The sequence below is a fragment of the Cupressus sempervirens genome, chromosome 3 (genome assembly GCF_028749045.1).
Source record: "Cupressus sempervirens isolate cs-2001-9-10 chromosome 3, ASM2874904v1, whole genome shotgun sequence".
Lineage (NCBI taxonomy): Eukaryota > Viridiplantae > Streptophyta > Pinopsida > Cupressales > Cupressaceae > Cupressus > Cupressus sempervirens.
In genome coordinates this window covers 748,751,251-748,777,376 of record NC_143120.1, presented here as the reverse complement: position 1 = coordinate 748,777,376, position 26,126 = coordinate 748,751,251, and the positions used below count along the sequence as shown (strand labels likewise).

General features: G+C 36.1%; 1 protein-coding gene across 1 annotated transcript in view; it reads right to left on the bottom strand.

The window, feature by feature from the left end:
• Positions 1–26,126, bottom strand: part of LOC149568981 (uncharacterized) — a 69,340-nt gene that overhangs the window by 42,756 nt on the left and 458 nt on the right. The window lies entirely within an intron of this gene.

The following is a 26,126-nucleotide window of genomic DNA, read 5'->3' as shown; positions in this document are numbered from 1 at the left end:
CACGAAGATTGAGGCAATGTTGAGGCTAACCTAGAAAAAAATGGCAAGTGCCCAAAACAGTAGATGGAAAACCTAGAAGGAATCTGCGGTCGCAATGTAAATCCGCAGGCCTAAAAATTGAGGCACGGAAAACGAGGTACCTTGAAAATTCTGACAAAGACCCAAATGAGGTCTCGAAAAACCTACCACGAATTTGAAAACAAAAAAAAATTCTGAGGTAAAAAAAACTAGGGTTTCGAGCAGAATAACAGTAGGTAGCTAAGTAGGTCAAAAATAGCAGAAAAACAATGTTTGCAGGTAAAAAAGCCCGATTTTTTTTCAGAACACAGGTGTTTTGTCTAAGACGGCAGAGAGAAGGAAGATTGGAGACCAAGAACCCTGATTTTGCACCATAAAAATGCCAAACGCACGTCCTCAAAAAAACGACACTGTATGTCGTGATTTGTCACCAAAAAAAAAACCCCAACAGCTGAAACGCGAGCAGAATATCCAACAAGGATAGACAGACGAGTTTTTGAAAAAAAATACCAGAAAATCCCACTCTTTGAGATCTGGGCGTGAGCAGATTTGAAAAAACAACCTACATATATTTCCTCAGCCACAAACGCTAGTTCATAAACACGGGAGCAGAAAGAAACGTGAGTACAGAAAGATCGCGATTTTGAGGAAAGCAAGTTTTGATCGAGAGCCATTGCAGCAACTACTAACGAAAAAGAAACCACAGTGGTCAACTATTCATACTGAAGCAGTCTAGAAGATCCAGCATAAAATCCAAAATCTTCCCACACTAACTGTGCCTACCACACAAGATTTTATCCTGTACACAAATGCTTCTGATGTAGCCCTTCAATCTTCAGACAAGTCCAATGATTTGTTGATGACTCCAAAAATCCGAACAAAAACCCTAGCTGGGTTTTTTCAAACACGAAAAACTCTGAAAATTTTTCAAAAAATTTAAACGCGATTTGCAAATGGAACGAGCATCAAGAAATGCAAAGAATTATGTCAAAAAATTTATGCACTGATAATTTCAAAAGAAATTATAAATTTTCGAAATAATAGCATATTAGGCTCTGATACCATGTTACAAGATTCAAGAATTGGCAGATTAACGGATTTCCAGATGATTGATTGATTAACAGAGGAACAAATGTGTTCCTTATAAAGAATTACAAGGATGTTGTTTCTTGACTGAAGACGGAATTAGAAACAAAACTAGAGACGGGATAGGAAACATTCCTATCTAGACTGAAAGATGGACTACAGACAAGTAGTTGACTATTATAGAAAGTATAAGATATTATCTTAATATAGGAATGTATAAAAGTGACATGCATCTATTATGAAAATGTATGAAATACACCATATATCATGCATATAACGTAAATGTATAGAAAACTATGGATTGAACAAAATCTAAAGAGATCTTTACAATGGATAATTTGGATCACAAGCTTACTTTCTTGGCTTCATCTAATATGATCGAAAGCTGCTTTCTCTGAATCATCCAGTATAATAGTTAATGTGTGAAACTCACAATATGGCAACAATCACAACCTTGGCCTTAAATAGGGCCTATAGCGTTACTTTTTGTGCTTCTATTTTGCAACATCAGCATGATTATGATTTCTTTCATGGTTTTTGATGATATTTGATCAATGGTGGCTAATTATTAATGTTGACATTATTGTTTTGAATTGAAACATTGATGTGGTGGTGTATTTTACTATGTTGCTTTAATATTAGCATAGTGTTGTATGAGTTGCTGCATCTATGTACATATATATGCATATATCTAAAAACACATATCCTAGTATGGACAAACCTAAAACGAATCCGAACCCAACCCAAAAAAAATTGAATGAATTTTGAACCCGAATATCAAAATCGAATCAATACCCAAATCCAAACCAACAACTTAGGTTATAATCTTTTGATTCATTTTAAAGTTTGCATCTCCCTTTAGCCGAGTCATTGTTTGATCACCATCTTCAAATTCTATGTAAGAATGAGTTTGATATTGGTTCAAAGGCAGGACAGGTGCCTTGCAATCTTGTGTACCACCCCAATTGAACCTGCCCTTGCTCTGGGGCTGACTATTATTAGCAAAGTTCAAACTGGAGGCTATTGGCATCCATTTCACCCCCAGTAACTAATCTCTAGATGGATGATGATGCCAATAATTTTGGTTTGTGGTCTTTATATCAAGTTAGGAATCTTGCAAATAATTGCACAGGTCTCAAGACCATCCCTCCTTGAAAACACAAAAAAGGGAATGATTATGCAGTTAGTTATTAGAAACAATTGCATGGCTTGGACATTCTGTTTATCTCAAAATCTTGTCAGTCTTCAGTATTGGAAGGCATTCTTGGGCGTGTAGAGAAGGCACTAGATTGACAAAAAGGCTTCGAGTCATTGATGTTGAAGCATGATTGATGATCATGAATAGCGGTAGTTTGCTTCCTACGGGAAAGGAGAAGTGAATAGTGAGAATATAAAGAGGAAATGAAATAAAAGTTGAAGTGTATTTAAGGAGCTTGCAAAATAATTGTTCATGGCTAGAATGATACAAATAAGATTTAAGGGACGTGGATCGCTAGATCATGTTTTTTTTATTTTTGGCAATTCTTGTTGTTAACGTCTTTCTGTTCGATGTATCTGAGGTTCAAAACATTCTTCTTCGACAGTTTTGCCTCTTTTGCCAGAATCATGTCATTTTCGTCGAGTGGTGATTCTACTTATGCACAACCCGAAGTTTGTTAATGTATACCTTATTGGAACTTGTCAACAATAGTTATAAATTCTTCTTTAACAACTTTCAAACTAGAAGCTTGTGATCGACGCATTTACCATTGTGTCTCATTTCCCCATTGTTGACATAAGAGTATTATGTAATTTACCTCCTGTTTTGTAATTGTTGAATTTACAATGACTAGGCATTACAATCTCATTTTATAATTATCGCACATTTTTATTATGGAGGTCTCGCCAAGTTGTTTCAGCACTAATCATCCGCAGTATGTATCGCATTCCAGTCTTCTGCAATATGCTTATTCCGATGCTTATACGATGACTACGTATTTCCACTTCTGACAAATATAGCAATGGGCATTGATTCATATTGGTATGCTGATTATTTGTTGAAGAAAAAGGTTTTTCAAAGCTTTAGCAGCATGAATGTGCAGAAGTGGCTCTTTTTTCTTTCTGTTGGTTAGTTTGATTGTGAGGCCTTGATATAATATTTACTCGGGAAGTACGAATGTTGTTACAGCTAATGCTTTGCTGATGCAAATGCTTGTTACTATATTCTTAGAATTGAGAATTTTATTAGTAGAGTAATTAAGGATATTGAAAGGGTGTTGAATCCCTATATATCTTTGAAGTGTATGGGGCATGATGATAATGATGATGCATTTAAGCTAATGGTGGCTCTGCCAGCACATTTGTCTAATCAATTGTCCGAAAAGGATATGCTAGATGCTAAATATTGTTAGATTGGCATTTTTGAGAGAACAAGAAATTTGAAGAGACATATGAAGAAATATATTCAAGAAGAAATATTTCTCTTGATGACATGCATGGTGTCTTCTTGCAATTTATTTTTGACTTTACTTCCTCGGCATGCAATAAAAGAGAAGTATTTTGTGATATTGATTCTTGTCCTTATTATGGTAAAATAATGAATGTGTTATTAAACATAGATAATAAATAATCTATATATACGAGAATACACAAGAATGTTTCTATAACGAACAAAGAGAGAGAAATAGAAACATTCTGAAGAGAGAAAGAGAAAGTTTCCATATTGAACAAAGAGAGAATATGGAAACATAGAAGAGTGACCATTAGAAATAGAAATAAATCTGCAGGAGAGAGAGAGAGAGAGAGAGAGAGAGAGAGAGAGATTAACTCTAATACAACAAAAAAAATTGCAAGGGAATCCACTCTGTATGTTTTGCAATATCGGTTTGCCGTAGCATTGATTGTGGTAGGAAGAGTGTTTGTACCCAGAACAAGCACCTCAAGGCGACAGTACTCGAAGATTGTCATCATTCTCTGGTTCCAAGTGTTGTAGTTCTTTTTGTCAAATCGTTGACTGCCTTCCAATGGAAGATTGGTGAGAGATGCCATGGCACATTTTTGATGCAAAAAAATGAATATCTAAAAAGGCACGAACTTCAAGGCAGACTGACAAAAGATCCAAAAAAAATGAAAGCACACCCAGAAGAGGGCTCAAAAAACCCAAGAAGAATTTAAAATTAGATTCTAAATTTGCTGGCTCAAAAATCGAGGCATGGAAAGTGATGCACCCAGTAAAAATGAAGATCGACCATGTTGAGATCTAGAAAAACTAGTTCGATTTTGCAATCAATATAGAATTTTGGCTTGATCTAAAGAGTAGAAACCCTAGTTGAAAGTGAAACAGCCAAAGGCATCCATGAAAGCTTAGATATTTGCAGGAAAAACAGGTTCACAAAAAATGTCAAATGTAGGCCCAAAAATGCCAAAAAGCCAGTCATATTTCACAAGAAGTTGATCGTGCAGGCAAGGGGGAGGCAGATGACGCACGAGTTGCAGGAGAAAAGCCCCGCCTAGAGAAAACAATATACCAAAACTGATGCAGCACAAGGCAAGAGAATCCCCAAAGGAGATGTCCAAGCCCCCAGCAAATAACCTCACAGTGGAAACACAACAATGCAACAAGAATGCAAGATCTAATACCAAATCACAACTCTTTATTCATAAAATAACTGTTACACTCAGTCTGCTGAGCTGTAAGGCCTTCCCGGTTACGGCCAAATACAAAGCAATTACAATAACAGTTCTGCAAGATCCCTCAAGATCCAACCCAAACACTAGCTAGTCCAGATCCACACTCTGGTAGAAACCTCCAAGGAAGATCTCAACTTGTGCTCGCAAGCCCACCAAGCAATCTCCTTGTTTTTCAAGCCGCAACTACTAGCCCTTCTCAAACTTTATCCAAGATCCAAGTGTAAACTGCCTCACATTCGACCCTCTATCCACACACTCTACAAATCTTCTCTTACTCAACTACTCCATCTTCCATGCTCTTCTCCAAGTTGGATGATTAATCACAATTCTGCTATAAACTGCCTCACACTCGGCGCTCTGTCCACAGTCTCAGGAAAAACTCGCTCTTCAGCTACTCTCCACACTCACTCCTTCGAATGAATAATGATGACTAAAGGCTTCACCACAACCCCTTATTATACCCAACTAAGCCACAAGTCGGCCCAATATACTACAAATTAAATAATCTTTGCATTAACTACTTGAAGAGCCACAAGTCGGCCTCCAACAGAAATTAAATGTCCAAAAATTCGATACCCGAGCAAAATCATGATATCTCCTAGCCCCGATTGAATTAGAACTTGCGCTTTGAACTGAATGTATTAATTTAGGTCCTCTACAACCCCTTAAGGGCGCAAAGGCTGATTCATTAAGGATATCTGCACATCCATCCCGAAAGTCATGCATAGAAACCCGTTGCGCAAACTACCAAAAATCGATACTCTAGGAGAATTGCATATCTCCCAACTTATAATGAATTAGGACTTGCACCTTTGACAAAAGGAAGTAATCTAAGCCCTCTTCAATACCTGAAATTTTCATCCTCTAACTCATTGCGCAAAATTAGTTACATGGCGCGCAACAGGCACCCAGAAATCAAAAAACACATCTCCAGCAGCAAGGTAAAAAAATGACTCAAACTTCAACATGATAACTCCAATCTCTATACGCACATAGGACAAGGTTCCCCAATGTGTCTCCAACACATCCCTAACCATGAAAAACATAACTCCACCAAAATCCAAGCTTGATGCTCCTGCATCAGACTCCCCAAGTAAATAGAAAAGTATGTCCCATACTTTGATGCCCAAAGAAAGATCTGCAACCAACTTCATCTTTACCAAAAGGCTTCCACTTCATCAAAGTCAATAGAACAAATCTAAAAATCAACCATCTATGCTTCATCCACTCATTCACATCAGCAACTAGTGAATCCACACCAACAGCAACAAACTCCATATCGGCAGCAATATGTAAATCTCCATCAACACATTCCAAACTCACAACACCAACAATCTCATTGCTCACAAGATGCTCTGCAACATACAAGTCACCATCTACAGCAACCAGATCATCCACGATCGAGTGCTCTGCAATCTCCATGTCAAACTCAACCAACTGATCATGAAAACCAATCTCCATCCCAGCACCAACAAGATTAGGAATATCCCCAACAACAACCTCCAATTGCTCTGCAAGTTTTGTATTAGGCTCCACAAACTTATCAACAAAACCAAACTCTTCCACCTCAACCTTGCGATGCCATCTTCTCTCTCGAACAAGTCTTCTAACCACCCAGACAATTCACTTTTGGATCGATAGACTCCAGCTCCAATAGCATATTACCTCTTTCTTTAGTTCCTCAACTCTTTTAGAAAAACCAGCATCCGCCCGAGCTATTGTCTCATTAATCCTCCTCTCCATGATATCACGAAGACTCGCAATCATCCCAAGGTCCAATCCTCTTGGAGCCATCTTCCAAGATCTTCGCATATCCTCTGCAATAAATCACCAACAGATCAATCTTCCCGAATAAGATCAACCTTCCGTCTTCACAACCATAGATCCATCTGCATGTCCTCCCAAGGTTCTGGTCCAAACTACCTTAACTTCAGCGCTCGGTCTACACACTCAGGAAAAACCTTGGCTCTAATACCACCTAACACAGTGCAAGGCAGAAGAATCACCAAAGGAGATGTCCTAGCCCCTAGCAAATAACCACACAGCGGAAACACAACAACAATGCAACAAGAATACAAAATTTGATACCAAATCACAAATCTTTATTCATAAAATAACTGTTACATTCAATCTGTCGGGCTGTAAGGCCTTCCCGATTACGACCAAATACAAAGCAATTACAATAACAGTTCTACAAGATCCCTCAAGATCCAACCCAAACACTAGCTAGTCCAGATCCACACTCTGGTAGAAACCTCCAAAGAAGATCTCAACTTGTGCTCGCAAGCCCACCAAGCAATCTCCTTGCTTTTCAAGTCACAGCTACTAGCCCTTCTCAAACTTTGTCCAAGATCCAAGTGTAAATTGCCTCACATTTAGCGCTCTATCCACACACTCTGGAAATCTTCTCTTACTCAGCTTCTCCATCTTCCATGCTCTTCTCCAAGTTGGATGATTAATCACAATCCTGCTGTAAATTGCCTCACATTCGGCGCTCTGTCCACAGTCTTAGGGAAAACACGCTCTTCAGCTACTCTCCACACTCACTCCTCCTTCGAATGAATAATGATGACTAAAGGCTTCACCACAACCCCTTATTATACCCAACTAAGCCACAAGTCGGCCCAATATGCTACAAATTAAATAACCCTTGCATTAACTACTTGAAGAGCCACAAGTTGGACTCCAATAGAAATTAAATGTCCAGAAAATCGATACCTGAGCAAAATTGCGATATCTCCTAGCCCCGATTGAATTAGAACTTGTGCTTCGAATAAAAAGTATTATTTTAGGTCCTCTACAACCCCTTAAGGGTGCAAAGGCTGATTCATTAAGAATATCTACGCATCCATCTCGAAATTCACACACATAAACTCATCGCGCAAACTGCCAAAAATCAATACTCTAGGAGAATCGCCATATCTCCCAACTTATAATGAATTAGGACTTGCGCCTTTGATAAAAGGATGTAATCTAGGCCCTCTTCAACACCTGAAATTTTCATCCTCTAACTCATTGTGCAAAATTAGTTACATGACACACAACAGGCACCCAGAAACCAAAAAACACATCTCCAGCAGCAAGGTAAAAAAACGACTCAAACTTTAACATGATAACTCCAATCTCTCTGCGCACATACGACAAGGTTCCCCAATGTGTCTCCAACACATCCCTAACCATGAAAAGCATAACTCCAATCCAAGCTCGATGCTTCTACATCAAAAACCCTAGATGGATTTTAGGAAATATCCCTAAAAACAAATTTTTGAACACACCCAGGCAACGGATGTTGAAAATCTTGAGTCTAAAATTTCATGAAGAAATTAAAGATTTTTAAAACCTATTTCAAAAAATAACTCAGGAAATTTCAATAATAATTTTTTTTTTTTTTGAAAAAATAGCTCTGATACCGCATTATGGTAAAATAATGAATGTGTTATTATATAGAAAGCATAAATGATCTATACATACAAGTATACGTAAGAATGTTTCTATAACAAAAAAGAGAGAAAAAAAACATTCTGAAGAGAGAAAGAGAAAGTTTCCATATTGAACAGAGTGAATATGGAAATATTGAAAAGTGACCACTACAAATAGAAATAAATTTACGAAAGAGAGAAACAAAAATAGAGAGATTTAACTCCAATAGTCCTTTCACTAGGAATAGTGCATATTTTTAATATTGACCTCTATTAGAGTTGATATTATAAGTCATTAATATCTCCTTTGATTGCAAGATGCAACAAGATAAGGAGTATATATTCAAAGGGAAATGTTGAGAGGGAGATGTTGAACTTCAGAATCTTATTGCATTGATCAAAGTAGTCCTTGATTGATCTATATGATAAGTTGATGTTAATTTAATCTCTATTAATTGCAGAATGTAACAACAATGATCTATTAAAGGGAGATGACCAGCTTTAGAGGGAGTTGTTCCTAGCTAAGAGGGAGCCCTTGTAGTATCCATGTTTTTTCTTATACATGTTTCTAATGTTTGTGATTTTGAGAATCTTGTTGGAAACAAGTCTCAGCTGTGATTTCCTTCCTTATTAGATTTTTGAGACTCTTTTAGGAAAAGAGTTTCAGCTATGATTTCCTTCATCATAGATCTTGAGACTCTTGTTGGAAAAGAATTTCAGCTGTGATTTTATGAGTTATTAATATTATTCATGTGAAATTAATAAGTTGTAAGGATAACCTGATAACTCTTTCACTTATGAGAGCTTCATAGTGAACATCATGTAGAGAGAGTCCATGATGTCATCGCGTTGAGAGATTTTGTGATGGGAGTTGGAAGTCACGTTGAGAGAGTCCATGACTGTATCACATTGAGAGAGTTTGATAAAATGTAGGTTGTAAACCTTACTAACTTGTCTTATTGAAAGATTCCATGACAATATCATGGTGAGAGAGTCTGTGATGAAAGTTGATTGTGATTCTTGCAAGTTTGTCATGTTGAGAGATTCCACGACAGCATCATATTGAGTGAGTCTGTGATGAAAGTTGAATGTGATTTTTGTAGACTTTTCATGTTGAATGATTCCAAGAACTATGTTTTGGATCTATGTGATAAGAATTTATCACTGACATTTTTTTGGTTGCAGCCTTGTGTGACTATTTAGCTAAAGATCTCTCTCACTAAGAGGGAGTGTTGGAGATTGTAGCTGCGATCGAGATCTTTATCTCTAGAAATATAGATGTTATCATCATTATGGTCACCTTCAACTGAAGAGGACATTTATGTTAATAATTGTAATATTAAATATACAAACATGTGTCATACGACATACATCTTGGCATGGAAATTCAAAGAGTTGTATATTTGAATATGAAGAATCATGTTTTGGGAAATTGAAGAGACATTTGGTTGTAATGTGAAGATTCTCTCAGTGTTATACATATCGCACCAAGCGAAAGACATTGAACACTTGAGCATTTTATTGTCAATAAAGTGATATTTTGTTGTGTGGTTGGGTTTTTCCCTTCATTTTGAAAGGGTTTTCCCAGGGTAACTTCTGTGTGTGTTATATTATATTTTCTTGTTGTTGTTTATCATTTATTTATAGGCAAAAACTTAACAAAGGCTCACCTCAACATCAACATTGTCTTGCATTCAAAGCTATATAAAATTTCTAAAACATTTCCCTTGGACTTTTGTTGGTTAGAAGAAGTTAAAGTCAAGTTGATATCCATCGAATGAATAGTGAAGTCCCTTTGTGATAACCAGCGTATCACATCATTATAATTGAGTGGAAGTCTATGATTAAGAAGGAACCTTGGGGTTCTCTCATTTAATCACACAATCTATGTACATTGTTTAGCATATGGGCATCCTTGTTCAAGAGAGAGTTGGAGATTTAGAGTTTCGTCTTGGAATACTAGGCATTTGATTATGTATTTTGTAGTGGAACAAAACTCACATCAACACAACCCTAATTAGGGTTTGTAATGGATCAATACTGAATCAATCTTGGCCCTTCGTGAAATTGAACTATAAAATATTTAAAGGCCAATGCCTTTTCAGTTGTTACACTAGATAAGATTAGGAGTAGAGTAGGAGGATGCTGATTGAAATTGTTGTCGTAATTCTATCAAAGTAATTGTTGATTCAATTTTGGTATTCATGGTGGATTACTTGTGTTGCTTTGGAATATTGCATGGTTTCCACATTCCCTCACAAAGAATAGGATTTTATTGCATGTTTGTTAGAAGTAGTGCTTCGTTGAATGGAAGATATTCTGGATGCATCTTTGGTATACTCGCTTAGACCAAACCACTAGTTGTTTGTTGATTATAAGTTTGCCTTGTGTGGTCAATAGGCATATTTATGAACTTAACTCTAATCATTGTTTACACATTGATATGCATCAATGGATGGTGTTAATAGAACGGTGGTAGTTTGAACATCTTACATTTACCTTCAGAGATTGCACTAGTGTGGTTGATGTTTATGGCTAAACTAAGTTTAGTAGAGTAACAAAGACATCCATAGTTTCTTACATTCTAGGAGGAGATTAGCTTTCTTAACCCTTTCCCTTACAATTTGTTGGTTGAAAGAAGTTAAAATCAAGTTGATATCCATTGAATGAACAATATAAGTCCCATTGTGATAACCAAAATATCACACCATAAAATTGAGTGAAAGTCCACAATAAGAAGGAACCTTAAGGTTGCCTCATTTCATCACACAATCCTTATGCACTGTTTAGCATATGAGCATCTTTATTCCAGAAAGAGTTGGAGATTTGGTGTTTGATCCTCGAATACTAAGTATTCGATTCTATCTTTGTATGTTGTAATGGAAAAAAACTCACATTAATGGAACCCTTTTTTCTATTCCAACTCAACTTGATGGCAATGATGGGCATGGGTGTACACCTTATCAATCTCCTTAGGTTTGATCATCTTGGCCATCAAGACTAGACTCCTTGTGTGGCATTGCAACCCGTATATGTAATCCACGAGTACATTATGATCCATGACATGTTGGAATATCAGTGTGCTATTCACCTACAAAGAGTTCCTTGCTAAAGAGAAAATTTTAAGGGTAGTTTATTGCAAATTGGTAAGCAAATAGAGAAAAGCGATAGGATGGGTTATGGCAAGTTTTTGGCATTGTAGTATAGCATGGAGGTATGGTTTTAAATTAGTGTTGCTATTTTTGACCCATTAGACCCATTAGACGTATGGTTGAGAACCTAGTGCTACATCTTAGTCTAAATAAGTTGTCATAGTGTGTATGACAGTGCAAATGCATATGTCATGTTGTTGGACATGCACGTTGTTGAGCATGTGACATTGTTGGAGCACATGCATTGGAGGACATGCAATGCTAAAGGAATATATGCAATAACATCAAAGATCTTGTGTATATTCTAGAGGATGCGCAGAATATCACAAGCATCTAAAAATCATCAACAAATTGTCTCTATTATCCAAGGTGATTATTGTAATCACCTAAAAATGGTCATCTAAATTATTAGCCCCCTTCTCAGCATTTTGGCTAATTTGATTTATCATTTACCTAGACCAAATAGCTAATAATCAATTAATTTGATTATAACCTATAGTTTGACTATGCTATCCTAAGTTCATTATTTGATTAAAAGAACATGTCCCCTTTTAATTAAATAAAAAGACCCCATTCTCCTAACCCACTTAAAGTGCACACATAAAGTTCTTTTCTATTTTTGACATTAAAAGAAAAGCTTATGAGACTTTTGTCTTATATGATAAGTCAACTCATTTTCTATTGGCTGACTTGTGTGTGCACACAGATCCATCCCCTTTTTTATTTCAACCATTGATCATTCACCCTCTCAATCTTGATCTCTATCATCCGTATGACTTTAAAAGGAAGAGGGTTTCTCCCCTCAAAGGATCCACACTCTTGAGTATTGTTATGCTACAGGATTTTCGTTTGAGTGCTTGAGAGCTCTTGCGGAGAATATCATCTTCTTGTCTTCATTCCTTGCATTCATAGCATTTTGTTCACATGGCATCCTAGCTTAGTTTGCATATAGTGTAGTTCTTTTGCAAGTAGTTTAGATCACATAGTCTAATTAGGATGGCTGTAATACTTTCATTTGTGTAGCTTAGTTGCATTGTGCATCCCATTTTAGCATAGTTGCATTCTTGCATTGCATGCATCGAGAGTTCTGTGACACTAGCATTCTTGCTCTTGCTCAAAGAATCTCCCATTTTGTGGTTTACTAGCAAGGGCTGCATCTCTAAGGCTCAGCTGAGAGCCATTTTATGTTTATTTGTATGCTTTTGCACTCCATGACTAGGGAGCCCTAAGCCGGCATTCAAGCTTTCCAATCCATGGAAAACCTTGGATAGAAGGGTTTAGGGAAGTGCACTCTTTTTAGTGTACAATTATCTTATTTATTCTTCCTTATGTGCTTAACTCGTGTGTTATAGCTGACATAAATAAAAGAATAGGCAAGTATTGCAACAAATCATTGACCTACAGCTCACATAAATGAGAATTTAATATCAACCATTTATTACAAAGAGATAACAAGTTATGGTAATTTATCCACTGCATCCCTACAGTAATGAATCTAGATGAGCTATCAAAACAAATCATGCAATTTCAATGTTTTGTTGCATTTAACTGCATTAATGTGCATCAACTGATCGTACATATTGTTGATCCTACCACAGTTTGAAAACAAGATCCTCTACAGTTATTAGGACCCTGGTATGCCAAATCTGCAAAGATGACTCAATATTTAGGATAGCACCTTGGGTTGGTTGTTGAAGGTCACACAATCTAGGGCCACAAAATACCCTAAGTTGGCGGTTCACGACTGGTGGTGTGGCATCTAGGATGAAACTCCTTCCAAAGGAGATAATGCAACTAATCTTTTGGCCCTCAGTTCTGATGCTTCCTCTCACCTACCTATGTTGCAGAATGGTGATGTATAGGTAGGGACTAGCGTGGTATCTTTGTCACTATAACCAGTAGATGGTTGCTTCAGCAATGCACTCGAACTGAGGATTGCTTTGGACTTCTTGTGAGGGATGAATTAAGATCCATGGATGCACTTAAAGTTGAAGGAATGACTTGGTCATATTCACCACAGTGCTCATACTCACAATTAGACTATCGTATGGATGCACTATAATGATACAACTCCCAACGACTGATTTAGAAAACCCCTCCCAAGGTGGTGTATCAGCAAAAAATGGCAATGGGTATTAGATAGCCTTGGGAACAATAGGTTGCTGCCAGAAGCTCAACACTGACCACAGATGTGCAATCCAAGGGATTATTAAACTTGAATAAGCAATCACTTGAACTCAAATGAGCAATTGTTAAAATGAAATCTGATAGATCAAAATTAAAGAATGGGTTTGTGCAAGATCCCCAACCAGATTTCTAAGGCAAATAATTGATCTTGGTGTGTTTTCTTGTCTTTGATCAGTGATTCAATGGAGTAATGTTTTTGGTTTTTTTTGGAATATGTGATTTTTTGTGTTTTCAATGTTTTCAATTTTTTTTAATATTGTAACAATAGAATTTGCAATGCTTCAGAAAAGCTCACAGTACTGAAAAGAATCTAGCTATAAATAAATCAGTCCAAGAGCTAAATTTCTGAACTTAATTTTTATTCAAAAATCTCTAGTTGGGTGGTACCAAGCTGTACATCTCAGGTGAGTATAACAGCAGCAATTTCCTTGAAATGAATCAATTGTGACCTATGATCTGCTCCTTATCAGCTGATCTACTGATGGCGTCAAAGAAACCCCTGAATTGAAGACACCTGCTGCTGCTGAAGCCTCACACAAAGCTGGGAGGCATCATAGTCTCTGCCTGGGATTGTATGGCAGATCCTAATGCTCAGAAAATGTCCCAAGAAGCTGCTTATACCACAGATCTAACAATCAGGAGTGGAAATTCTGATCTAAGCAGCCTGGTATAGCGTTACAATTTTCCAAGATTGATGCCAAGACGAAACCCTATCACTTAGTGCTGCTGTACAGCTAGGATAGCAAATAAAGAAATAACATGAAGCTGCTGCTAATTCTCAGATTTGCAATTCTGAACACTTTTATCTGTCCCCAACAATTTTGATCCAAGAGTTCTTTTCAATAATTCAATGCCTCTCAGAGTATGTTCTGATTTATGATGCAAATTGACACCAGGGAGGCTTGGGTTTCATCCAGCTCCCTCTTCTTCCAAGATTTTTTGTTCTTATAAGCCTGAAAATTGATCACACTCTGCCCAGAGCTCAAACTGCAATAGCTGATCAAAATAATAACCTTGAACATTGAAAAATGCAGCACCAGTCTCTTTTAACCTTTTACTTTTGCCTCCATGAAGTTCGAACCCCTTATGCATTTCTCATAAATTATTTCAAAACACTTTATAATATTTTTACTTTATTTCTCCTATCTCTTAGGAATTTGAACCCTCTAAGGCATTATTTTATTAAAAAGAATGTCTCCCCTTTAAAATAACAACTCATTACTTCGTTCCTTGGGAAAATGTGCCATGGCCTTTTTATTTTTTGTTATAATATAAATGATTAGATTTAATCGATTTATTATTATTCATTTAAATCAAACTTAGAAAATAATTTAAATATTTCCAATTTATTCATAAACTGATCATCTGGACTCCAAACTGAATTTTGAGCAGTGTCACCAGTCCAAAGATGATACCTGAGTGTTATAGGTGAACTGACAGTTTTCCCTAAAAATAGGGATTCTCCCTAAAAAAAAGGAACTGCAACCAAAGTCTCCAAAATGATCTTGGAGGTTCCCTAATGCATTCTGGTCAACTCCCAGTCAACCCTTTAAAAATAGGAATCCCTCCTAAAATTTAGGAGACTGACCCAAACTGCTCAAACTGGCTTATAAAGCCTCTGCATAGATCCACAAACCTCTGCATGAGTCCCATATCCATACTGCTGACCTACAGACACTGGTATAATAGGCCCCCTATCCATACTGCTGACCTACGGACACTGGTTTAATAGGCCCCCTATCCATACTGCTGACCTATGGAAACTGGTGTAATAGCCTAACCCTCTGCTATCTGTTGGACAGTCTAACGAAAGGACATTACAGTTTGTAAATATAAATTCATCAAATTAAGGCCCAAGGGGCCAAATTGGCGCCAAATTCTAAATTTGTGTGTGTGGGCACATACATAAATACATAGATGTATGTGTACAATGTACATACATACATACATATGTGTGCGTGTACATACATACACACATAGATATAGATGTGTGCCTGAATCGCAATCAGTAGTTGACAAATCAACCACTTGCTCATATACATCTTGATGTTGGAAAATTAGTATTTTTGAGATTTTAGGGATTTTTTGAGACATTCTCAATTTGCATGTAATTAGATAAGAAAGTTGATAACTAGAAAATTAAAAAGTTTGAGAAGTTGATAATGAGGAAATAGTAAGTTCATATCAAAGGTAGATTTTGGAGGAAATTTTTGGCGATAATCTTTTCAATTGTAAGAAGGTGGGAAGGCAGAGTAATGAAAAAAGACATTGATCTCCTTTCTTAAGTTTTTTTGTGTTTGTTTTTTCTTTCTGAATGTTATTGGTGAGCTGGATTATTTAAATTGTGTTACATCATATGGTATCAGACCAGGAAGGTGGTTAGGAGAGGAAGGGGAAGAAAAGGTATTGCCCAGAGGCATAGAGATACGCAAAATCTATAAAGACAAATAGCCGAACTTGCCAAAATGACAGCAAGTCAGAGAATAATGAAAAATATTTTTGATGAAGAAATAAGACAGGGATGAAGAGAAGCTTAATCTTTGAAGAAAGGATACTCATAGCATTAGAAGAAAGAAATTAAAATGAAGGAATCAAAATTGAAGTTTTCTATTAGGTAGGTAGTCTCCAACCACAGGAGCTAGTAGATTGGTTAAATGGCATGGAAAAAAAATTGAATGAAAGATTATAACAGAAGAGAAGGTAAAATTTTGCGTGCACTAAATTTATGCATCATGCAATGATCTGGTGGGATCATCTACAAAAGGAAGGTTTAGAAAAGGCAAGAATAAAATCAAAACATGGAATAAAATGGAGAAGCTGGGGAAGAAATTCTTGTCTATGGACTATGCACAAACTCTTCTTCAACAATTTTAAAATTTCAAGCAAAATCTATCCACTATGCAAAACTAGACAACTGAATTTATAAATTGTCCATTTGTGGGGAGCATGAAGAAAACAATGAGCAAATCACTACAAGGTAAGATGGTTACAAAATTTCAATTCAAGATGAATAGAGTTATGGATGAAGTGTACCAATTAGCTTAAAAGAAAGAAAAAAAAACAAAATAGACAATAATTTGAAAGAATTAGAGGAGAGAGAAGGGGTGTAAAATATTCATTCCTAGGTGATTCAAATTATGGTAGGGAAGAATCATCTTAAGGAATAGAAATATGAAGTGATACCATTGACCAAGCAAGACTTCCAAAATCAGAAAAGAAGATAATTTGAGAGGGGGGTTGGCAATATGTGTTGTCATTAATGTCAACCTGATATCTGATAGTATTTATTGTCACTAAGAAGATAACTCAAGTATATATAGTGGTCACTGATGTGCCTAAGTATGTACAGAAATCTCTAATGTCCTTGGTGATACATTCTAGCGATGAAGATACTTGAGCACAGTTGTGTGGATGATCAGAGATGAAGATGAGAGTCCAAAGAATCATCTGATGGCAGAGTTCAGATTGTTGATGCTCTGATAGCTTTGGTCCAAGCAAGGGACGGTTCAACAAAGTCGAGTGAACATTGCAAGCCCATAATTCAAGTGACGAGATGGAATTCAAAGAGAATGAACAAATTTTACAAGTCTACAAGCTAAGGAGAATCACCTCTAACTTGAATTTCCAAGTTCACTTTAAAGAATCTAGCTACATGAAGTACCTCATCATTTATAATGCCAAAGCCAAGAAACTAAGATTTCATGTACAAGTTTGAAAGCATGTCATTGGGAAGATTTTCAAAAACAAGAGGAAATTGAAAAACCTTGTGAAGATGAAGCAATTTGAAATATGGGCCATCACCATCAATCCGAGGTCGGCAATGTTGCATATCAAGAAATATTGATGATCTGTACAAGATAAGCATGTTGAGGTGGCACCTACTCATATTCAACCAGTCAGAAAATTAAATTCCACTTTCACGTGTCCAAGAGCATTCAATCAAATAATTACAAGTATACATGTGGAGTCCACATAATGCCTCTACCTAGCCTATCTTCTAATTGGTCAAACAGAGCATTGTAATTTTCTCAGTGGCCCACAAGGTGTTGCTATTGGCATCGACATGAGAATAACATGAGAAGATCAGTGAACTGCGAGGTGAACTCAGATATAGTGATGCATTTGGTTGTCATTGACGGCAACATAGTCATAGCATAAAGCAGGATTGATCAGCGAGACAAGGCAAGTGATCAGGAATCAGGTAATTACCATGCTAAGGGACATAACCAGTATACAGGAGAAGGAAGTGAAAGTAAGATGAATATTTAGATGGTGGTCATGATGCAGTACGAATCAAGTGGAGAGATCATATGATGAGACTCTTTAATGCCTACACAGAATGAGTGTACAATAGCAACACTAAATCATGATAGATGAGCAGAGTTCTCTGTGTCAAAATGTAATTGCAAAATAGTTCTTGAGATACCGATGGTAGCTTGTATATTGGCGATTGGTGTAATTGGTGTGGTCTATATAGAAGGAACGGTGACATATTTCAATTGGATGGAGAAATGAAAAGTTGGCAGTTATAAGATCAAAGCGAGTATGGAGAGAAGATTCGAGAATAAGTTTGCTGAGGTCAAAGATGTTCTGACGTTCTAGGGAATTGTACAAAAAAACCTAATGTTAATCAAGGCGGTGATCAAAAACGTGTTAGGTACATAGGGATATGTATATTGAACAAGGAGTGAGCACAAGAAGTTTGTAAATTGAATAGATGGTGAAGATTAAGCGGCAAAAGGACAGAGTATTTGTATGTTATTGCTTGAAGAGAAGTAATATGTGAGAGAACATTACGGTAAGGATTGATGTGACTACTGATCATGTTGGCAAGTAGCAGAATGGATCTAGCAGGAAAGCATTGCTACAAACAAATCATTCAACTTATTGTTTCCTAACAGTTGCAGGGAGGGTGATCCCTTAAGTGGGTGGAACTTAACCGGTCTCTTGTGTAAATCCTTTAACATGGTGGACTCTCAAAAGGAGTTTCAAATCCTCTAATGAGGTAGATACTAACAGATCTTTGTTTTACTCCTAATAGGGTGAACCCCTAGAAAGGTCACATGTATGCTCCTAACAAGGAAAACCTTTTTATTGCAGTGGAAGGCATGTAGGTATCATCTCCATCGTGATTTTCACCCTCTAACAAGGGTTTCCACAAATACCAAAATAACTATGTTATGTGTGTTGCTTATGTGGTTGATCAGTACATTTACTTTATTTTCATTTCAATTATTTGTCATTTGATGTATGTTTTGGAAGCAAAGTTTGAGATTATCAGATTGGTGGTTTAAATTAGTGGATTGCCTGTTGTACTGATCCCCCCCCACCTCTCATCCTTCTTAGTACCACTCCATACCAACAAGTGCTTCATTGTAATTGTTCAATCATTTCTAAAATAGTAACTAGTATTTATCCTGATTCGCATAATGTTACATCCCAATTTTCGACCCAATTTAAAATGTTCATATAGCCGTTGAGGTTCACATGAAGTCAGTTGACAGTTAAATTTGTTATGTTCCTACGAAATGGTAATATGGTTAGTTGTTATAATTTCATATGAAGATAACATGCTAGTTAATTATTTATCATCAATTCATGGAACTAAAAAGGCGGTTAGCCGTTATGATTATTTATGATTAATAACTTGTTATGGTAATATGATTTCACTACGGAGAATTTCCTTGTAGGGACCTTGTCAAAGGGGTGGAAGCATTGTCAAAAAAAAATTGGGAACAAGAGCATCACCATCACTAGGTAAATGGGTGTGAATTGTGAATCACCATGTTTGAGGACCTAGCAACTGCATAACAGGATACACACAATAGACACGCATGAGCTATTAAATAAACATTTAAAATATTAGTTATTTTTAATTAATTAAAAATAATGCATACTTCAAATGGCTTTTGATTGACTTTTTCACCACATCATTATAATACATATCTGTGTACGTACACATAGATATAAATTAAAGGTGACATCATGGTATCATTTTTATATAAGATTTTATCTATTTAATACATACATTTAAATACATGTACAAGAAGATAAAATAATGTTCCAAATAAAGCATGTATTTAGATATACTTAATAAGAAATATGACCTTGGAAAAAATAAATAATATGATGCCACCTCATAAACACATCTACATGCAAGTAGATAAATATATTGTAATTATCCTTGATTTATAACCTTCAAATCTTTTTCCATATTTATTCAAATTCTTGCTAGAAACCGAAATGCACATTTAGCATATTGTCATTCAAGAAGCCAAGTCTTTTCTTTTTAAGTTACGGCTTCTTGGAAGCCAAAAAATATTTCAAATACTTCTTTAAATTATGAAGCCGTGAGAGACCATGGAGTCTTACTTTTCTCACGATATCTCTCTGCATTATTCCTCACGTTCTTTCCCCTACATATTTCCTTGCCACGATTTGCCCATTTCATTGAATACTTTTGTTGGAAGACGTGAATGGTAATCACACTGAGATCTGCGTTTGAAGTTATTTCCATGAAGGCACTGATTAATAGCGTCTAGCCAAGGCTCCAATACTTCTAAACTTACCAAGTTATGTGGTTGACTTACCATATCCAATCGATTTATAATATGTTTTTATCAGATACCACTACATTGTATTTACAGCAATGCGCTACAGATTCTTGAAATGCCATACAACATCCTTGTTTGATATCACTAGGTAGTTCCTCCTTAAGTCAAAACTTCTCATGATAAGTCAAGACCAATTGTTCATGATATGATTTCACATCTTTATTTTATTGCTGAATCTCAGAATCAAATGGTATTTATTATGCAAGTCTTAAGATTAAATTCTCAAGTCACATAAATGTGATTTTCTGAAAAACATGTAAAATTCTTATATCAGTTGAGGATCAACAAAAAGGGCTGGTTGCTCTAAGATTCAATCACCTGGAACTCACCCGGCTGTATAGCCAAGGAAAAGGGTGAAGAGGTGAGAGAGAGGAATCTACATTAGCATGAAAACAGAATCAAATGTGACATAACAATTATTTATTATTTTAAAAGGAATCATTTGATAGCTCATGCATGTCCAATACATTCTATGTTGTAAGTCGAGTGGTGTGATTAAGAACCAGGGTGCTCAGTGGCTAACCAGGTGTAACATGTCTATTCCAGGTAGGGAGGGCCTTTCTAGTTAGAGAAAGTGTGGGGATAAGTTTGAGGTTCGTGGTTGGGAGGTTAAGCCCCTGACAATGTTTCCCCTCTCCATGAGACATTGGGATGTGCGTCAGATAATGATAAGTTGAGCATTTAAACATTTATTGGTAACAAATATTTTTACTTTTATGATATTTGTACAAGTAGAAGATGTGATGGATTAATTTATATCATTGAATTCGGTTATTTCCTTTGATGAAAGCAACCTTTCTCGTCAATCTAATTGGTAACCATTTAGATCAATTGACCTTCCAACTGAAAATGGAATATATCTATAGGACTGTTATTCAGTCTTACATTTATAAGAATAATGATTATGAGCATATCTTTTAATCTTATGTTATTGCCATAGTTAGCAATAGGAAGAAAAGGAAAGAAACAGAGGTATCTGACGCCCCCAAATGATACAGTGGTATCTGATGTCCTAAATTATATAGTGGAATCTGATGCCCTAAATGATATAGTGTTATATACAGTGGTATCTGATGCCCTAAATGATCCAATGGTAATTGATGCCCTAATTGATACAGCAGTATGTGATGCCCTAATTGATATAGTGGTATTTAATGGTAATCATCATTTGATATTGATATAGTGGTATTTGATGGTAATCGTCATTTGATTTTGATATAGTGGTATTGGATGGTAATTATCATTTGATCCTAAGTGGTATTTGTGGACTAACCTGGGTATTTGCAGAAGCATCCCTAGATTGATTTCGGTTTCGAATTCCATGGTATGTAGATTTTAATTTCCAAAGTATAATCATTGATGGTGTTTTCAATTGTTATTTATGAAATTTCTGTTTAACTGATTGTAACTGCTAATCTCATTCACTTGAACATAACTGATATAATTGTCTTCCTATGAAAATGAAGTTTAGTTGTATTTCTTTAATATGTTAGTTGCTAGTTAACACTCGGGAAAAAGTGGTTGTTACACATAATCTTGGCCCTTGATCTTAATAGAACTTGTCCCTTCATTGTATTTGAACAAATATAGAAGGTAAGGCCTTATCATTTTGTAAGGGAGAGATTTGGAGAAATTGTTGCTATAATGCTACCCAAATTATCCCTCCTCCATTTCTGTTATCAGGGTGAATATTTGTGATGGTGTTTAGCATTGCATGGTTTCTACATTTCCTCATTTGTATTAGGATTTTCATTTCAAGTTGAGTAGAAGTAGAAGTAGGTGATTGGAAGATATTGCTGTTGGTGATTTAGGTGAAACTAGTGTCCATGCTTTTCGATGCTTGTTGATTGTAAGTATCAATGTAAGGTTAGTCTGGGCTTAATTTCAAGCATCCACCTTCGGTTCGAAATGTTTGTTTGGATTGTGCTTTCATTAGGTATTTGAATGAGTATTACCAATTTGAACATTATCCTCACATCCTTAGAAGCAAGCAACCTTCTTAGTGTACTTGATTTGGCAAAGCAAAGACTAGTTAGAGTCTCACTTCATCATCAATGATCTCTTGCATTGTTAGAGTTGGATTAGATCTCTAATTCCTTCATCCAATTTGCAATTTATTTGGCTAGTAATTGAAGAGCTATCACTGCTAAATCTTTCACATTTGCAAAATTGAAGTCCATTGAAAGAACAGCATAAGTCCCCAAGTGATACCAGCAAATCACAACATTATAGCTGAGTTAGGTCCACAATAAGAAGGAACCTTGAGGTTGTCTTAGTTGATCACACAGTCATATACATTGTTTAGCATCTAAGCTTTCTTATTCAAGAGACAATTTGATATTTGGTGTTCCATCCTAGAATACTAAGTGTCTTCATCCTGCACGTTGAAGGGGTCACAAACTCACATCAGCGAGACTCAAGATCTTTGAAACAAGATGGGTCATTCTTTCACAACCCCGTGATGGGCACATTAATTAATTTAATCTTTATCTTTTTTCTTTTTTCTTTTTTCTATCAATTTTACTGATTTAAAACAACAATACGTAGGCAACATCTAAAAGTTGATCACAATCAAACACCTATAAAGGTTACAAGCTTATATCACTCATTAAATGTTCAACGCTGTCTCCAGAGTCTCAAGCAAATCACTGCCTAAGATCACTTTGTTCTTTTCCATGGGTGTTCTAGAACTAATCCATCTCTATGATAGCAACCAAAATCATTTTATTTCAATTATTTTTAAATTGGAATTTCAAACCAAACATAAGCTGTTTCAAAATTGGAGCATAGAAGGCTAAAATGAAAATGGTCAAGTTCGACAACTCCTTACTAAATTTCAATCATAAAGCAACTTCAGCTGAATAAATCTGTTTGAATTTTTTCACCTTTTCTACAGATATGGTTTGTATGCAATCACACGAAAAACTACGAAGATGTGTTTCCAGGTTTCACTATATTTCTGTATGCCTTTAAACCTGACAATATAGAAAAGGAAGCAATTCTCACAAATAGAAGAGATCAAATACCTTGATTAGCATAAAAAACAAAGAATTACCATATGATGAATTCTGATGTTTATTGTTGGTGATCATGCTATAGGCAAATACAAATTTACAAAAACACTTCTTAATGGCACCCAAAGTGAACAGGTATTCAACAAATCTTGGAAACACAAAATAACAAACATTTGTTCACACCAAAGCATAAAACCTTCAGCAAACCTTGGAACCCAAAAAGAACAAAATTTTGTGCAATTTATGGTACCAAAAAAGATTTTTCAATGGTATATGGCAGCCAGTTAAAAATATATAACAGCAAAACGATGGGGCCCTCTCTGGCCTCAAATCAGCACTATGGTGACAGAACGGCAATGTTTGCACCCATTGGAGAAAATTTTAATAAGGAGATGTTCAGTGAAAGAATGGTTAAGCAAGCAATAGCACCTTCTTTTAATTTCCAAATCCATGCATTTTAGTATTTTACTCACAACTCCCCCAAAATGCTTGCATTGATGGAATAGAAGGAACAAGAGATGATTAACACTGTGCATACCTACAATCTGTCATAAAAACAGAGCTCAAAATGAGAATGTTGTCTAGCTATCTCTTTTCCTTCCAAGAACCAAACACTAATAACACTCAAGATAAAGTCTAAACATCCCAATTAAAATGCTTGGGCACTGAATTTAGTGTTTTATTTTCTCCAAAGTAACCCAATGCTCCCATTTTCATGTCTGTTTGGATATTCTTATTCAAAAATTAATCTCTTACATTAACGTATTGTGTTTATATTTCTATGGCCTTTCCCAAGGCTTTTAAGTCATTTAATTAATCATATTATTTCTTTCTTTTTAGTAAAGAATACGAGTCAGCTTATCTAAGTTTAGGCCCAATCTAACCCATAATAAACTTATCTTATGCAGCCATAACATTCAACCAAAACCAACCGTAACCTACATTTGTTAATGATAGACTTAAAATGGCCATCATACTAGATATATATGACACTAAAATATTTGATAAACAACTAACTGCAATGAGGTACCAAGTCATGACACTGTATCTTCAGCCTATTAGCCTCTTATCACTTAACCACTACCAGACAGGTCTAGGTTCCCAATCATCCAGCACCCCTTTCAACAACCACAAAAAGGGATTGACAGCATCTGTACTGAAATTGGGACTTCAACCATCATCTTTGATTCTAGCTCATATTGCTAAATAATTTAGTTGGATCACTCTTAATTTTCTCCTAGTTTCACTTATGTTAAAAGACCTACTCGTTGATGCAATCAAAAGCATCTCCCTAATGTTGGTTACAAATTCAACATTTTTCATTCCATCAACACTACGCGTTTTAAAATTTCACTAACTTTTCCAGAAGAGAATATAGCAATTTCTATATGGCATGGTGGCATCTCATCAAATGAAGGGTATTTTTTCGATGGCAATATTTGGAATCATTGTCAATGGCAAAAATGACTACTAATATTGCTTCTTTGGATTCAAACTTGTGGTTTCCTCTTTTGGTTTTTTCTCCTCCTGGTATAGCCAGTGAAAGACAAAAAGTACCTTTCCTGCTACTTTTTCAGAATTAAGGTCTAAATACCTTCCCACTCTAATTGGGGCCAGTGTTGAAACCTTCACCGATCTTTGATATGTGGCATGAAGAATATGTAACACACTCTTGTCAAAAAGAGATACAACAGATATTTCACTAGTGCACATGAAGCTGATCTACTTGCCAAGAGGTAAATTACCAATAACTTATTATATGTCAGAGATGCTATGTAGTTTTGTACTTTTGGCAAGAGGTGAGTTGCTAAATACTTACTCTGTACGAGAGATGTTGTGTACAGAATCTGGATACATAATCTTTTCTCAGATAGAACTTACAATTCCGTTTGCCCATATAACACTTTTGCCAATAACAGCCCAGATCTTTGTCAGAATTAATTAATGCTTTCAACGGGGCTAAAATTGTCTTTCCTGGGTATCTAAAATATAAACCAAGGTGACGTCATACTTGTAAAATTCCTCAAAGCCACTGCCAAAATATTCATCAGCAACCCTAAACATGCTAAAGAACTTTGTAGATAAGTGCGTCCCACAAACTTAGCAGTGAATAAGTGGGCAGGCCTGCTCCAAACAGTTGTGGTCAATCATTTTAGGTTATTTTGTACGCCATAATTAGACTTAAAACTGCAACCCTACTGCCACTAAATCAATGAACTTTTCCTGCATAAGCAAGACAATGAGGGTTTCCTATCTTCCCCGTGGAAAGAAAAACAAAAACCTTCTAAGTTCCAACATTCCTCGAACCATGTGCACCACGTTAGACGACAGCACGGCTTTTGCAGAAGACGACAATTTCCAGACAATGGTTCGCACACGCCCTAGGCACTCCGGATTCAAAATTGTGCCTACCCAGTTCAACTAAAGGATTCTCACCGTCAAAAACTACACATCCACTAAAGTTCTCGGCCTCCAAAATCCGTGATCCAATATATAGAAACTTTCAGGCAAAGAAATAGACAATAAGGAAAATATGCATTTGCAACGTGGAAATATTCAGGCAATTGAATTGCAGGCAAGAGAGAGATGTATTTTTTAAATACACAAACGCATTACTTCCATAGATTTGATGCATCCACTCTAATCTAACTTTAGCGTTCCAACATTCAAAGGCAAAAGTAGAACCCAAATTCCCAACCTTATAATCTCAAAACTAACACCACCCTTCTATCTTGTAAACCGCATGGCTCAATCTCCAAGCGTTTAACATAAAGGGTTTTGATTAGTAGGACGAGAAATTAACGTTAAATGGACTGTGATGTCCAAAAGAACAAATCATTACAATCAATTTTTAACCAGTATCACAATATTGAATAACCAGAAGCCGTATAAATCTGAAAAATAGACATGGGCACTCAATTATCAACGTGACAACCTATTTGTACATACGATTTGTTGTAAAACCTA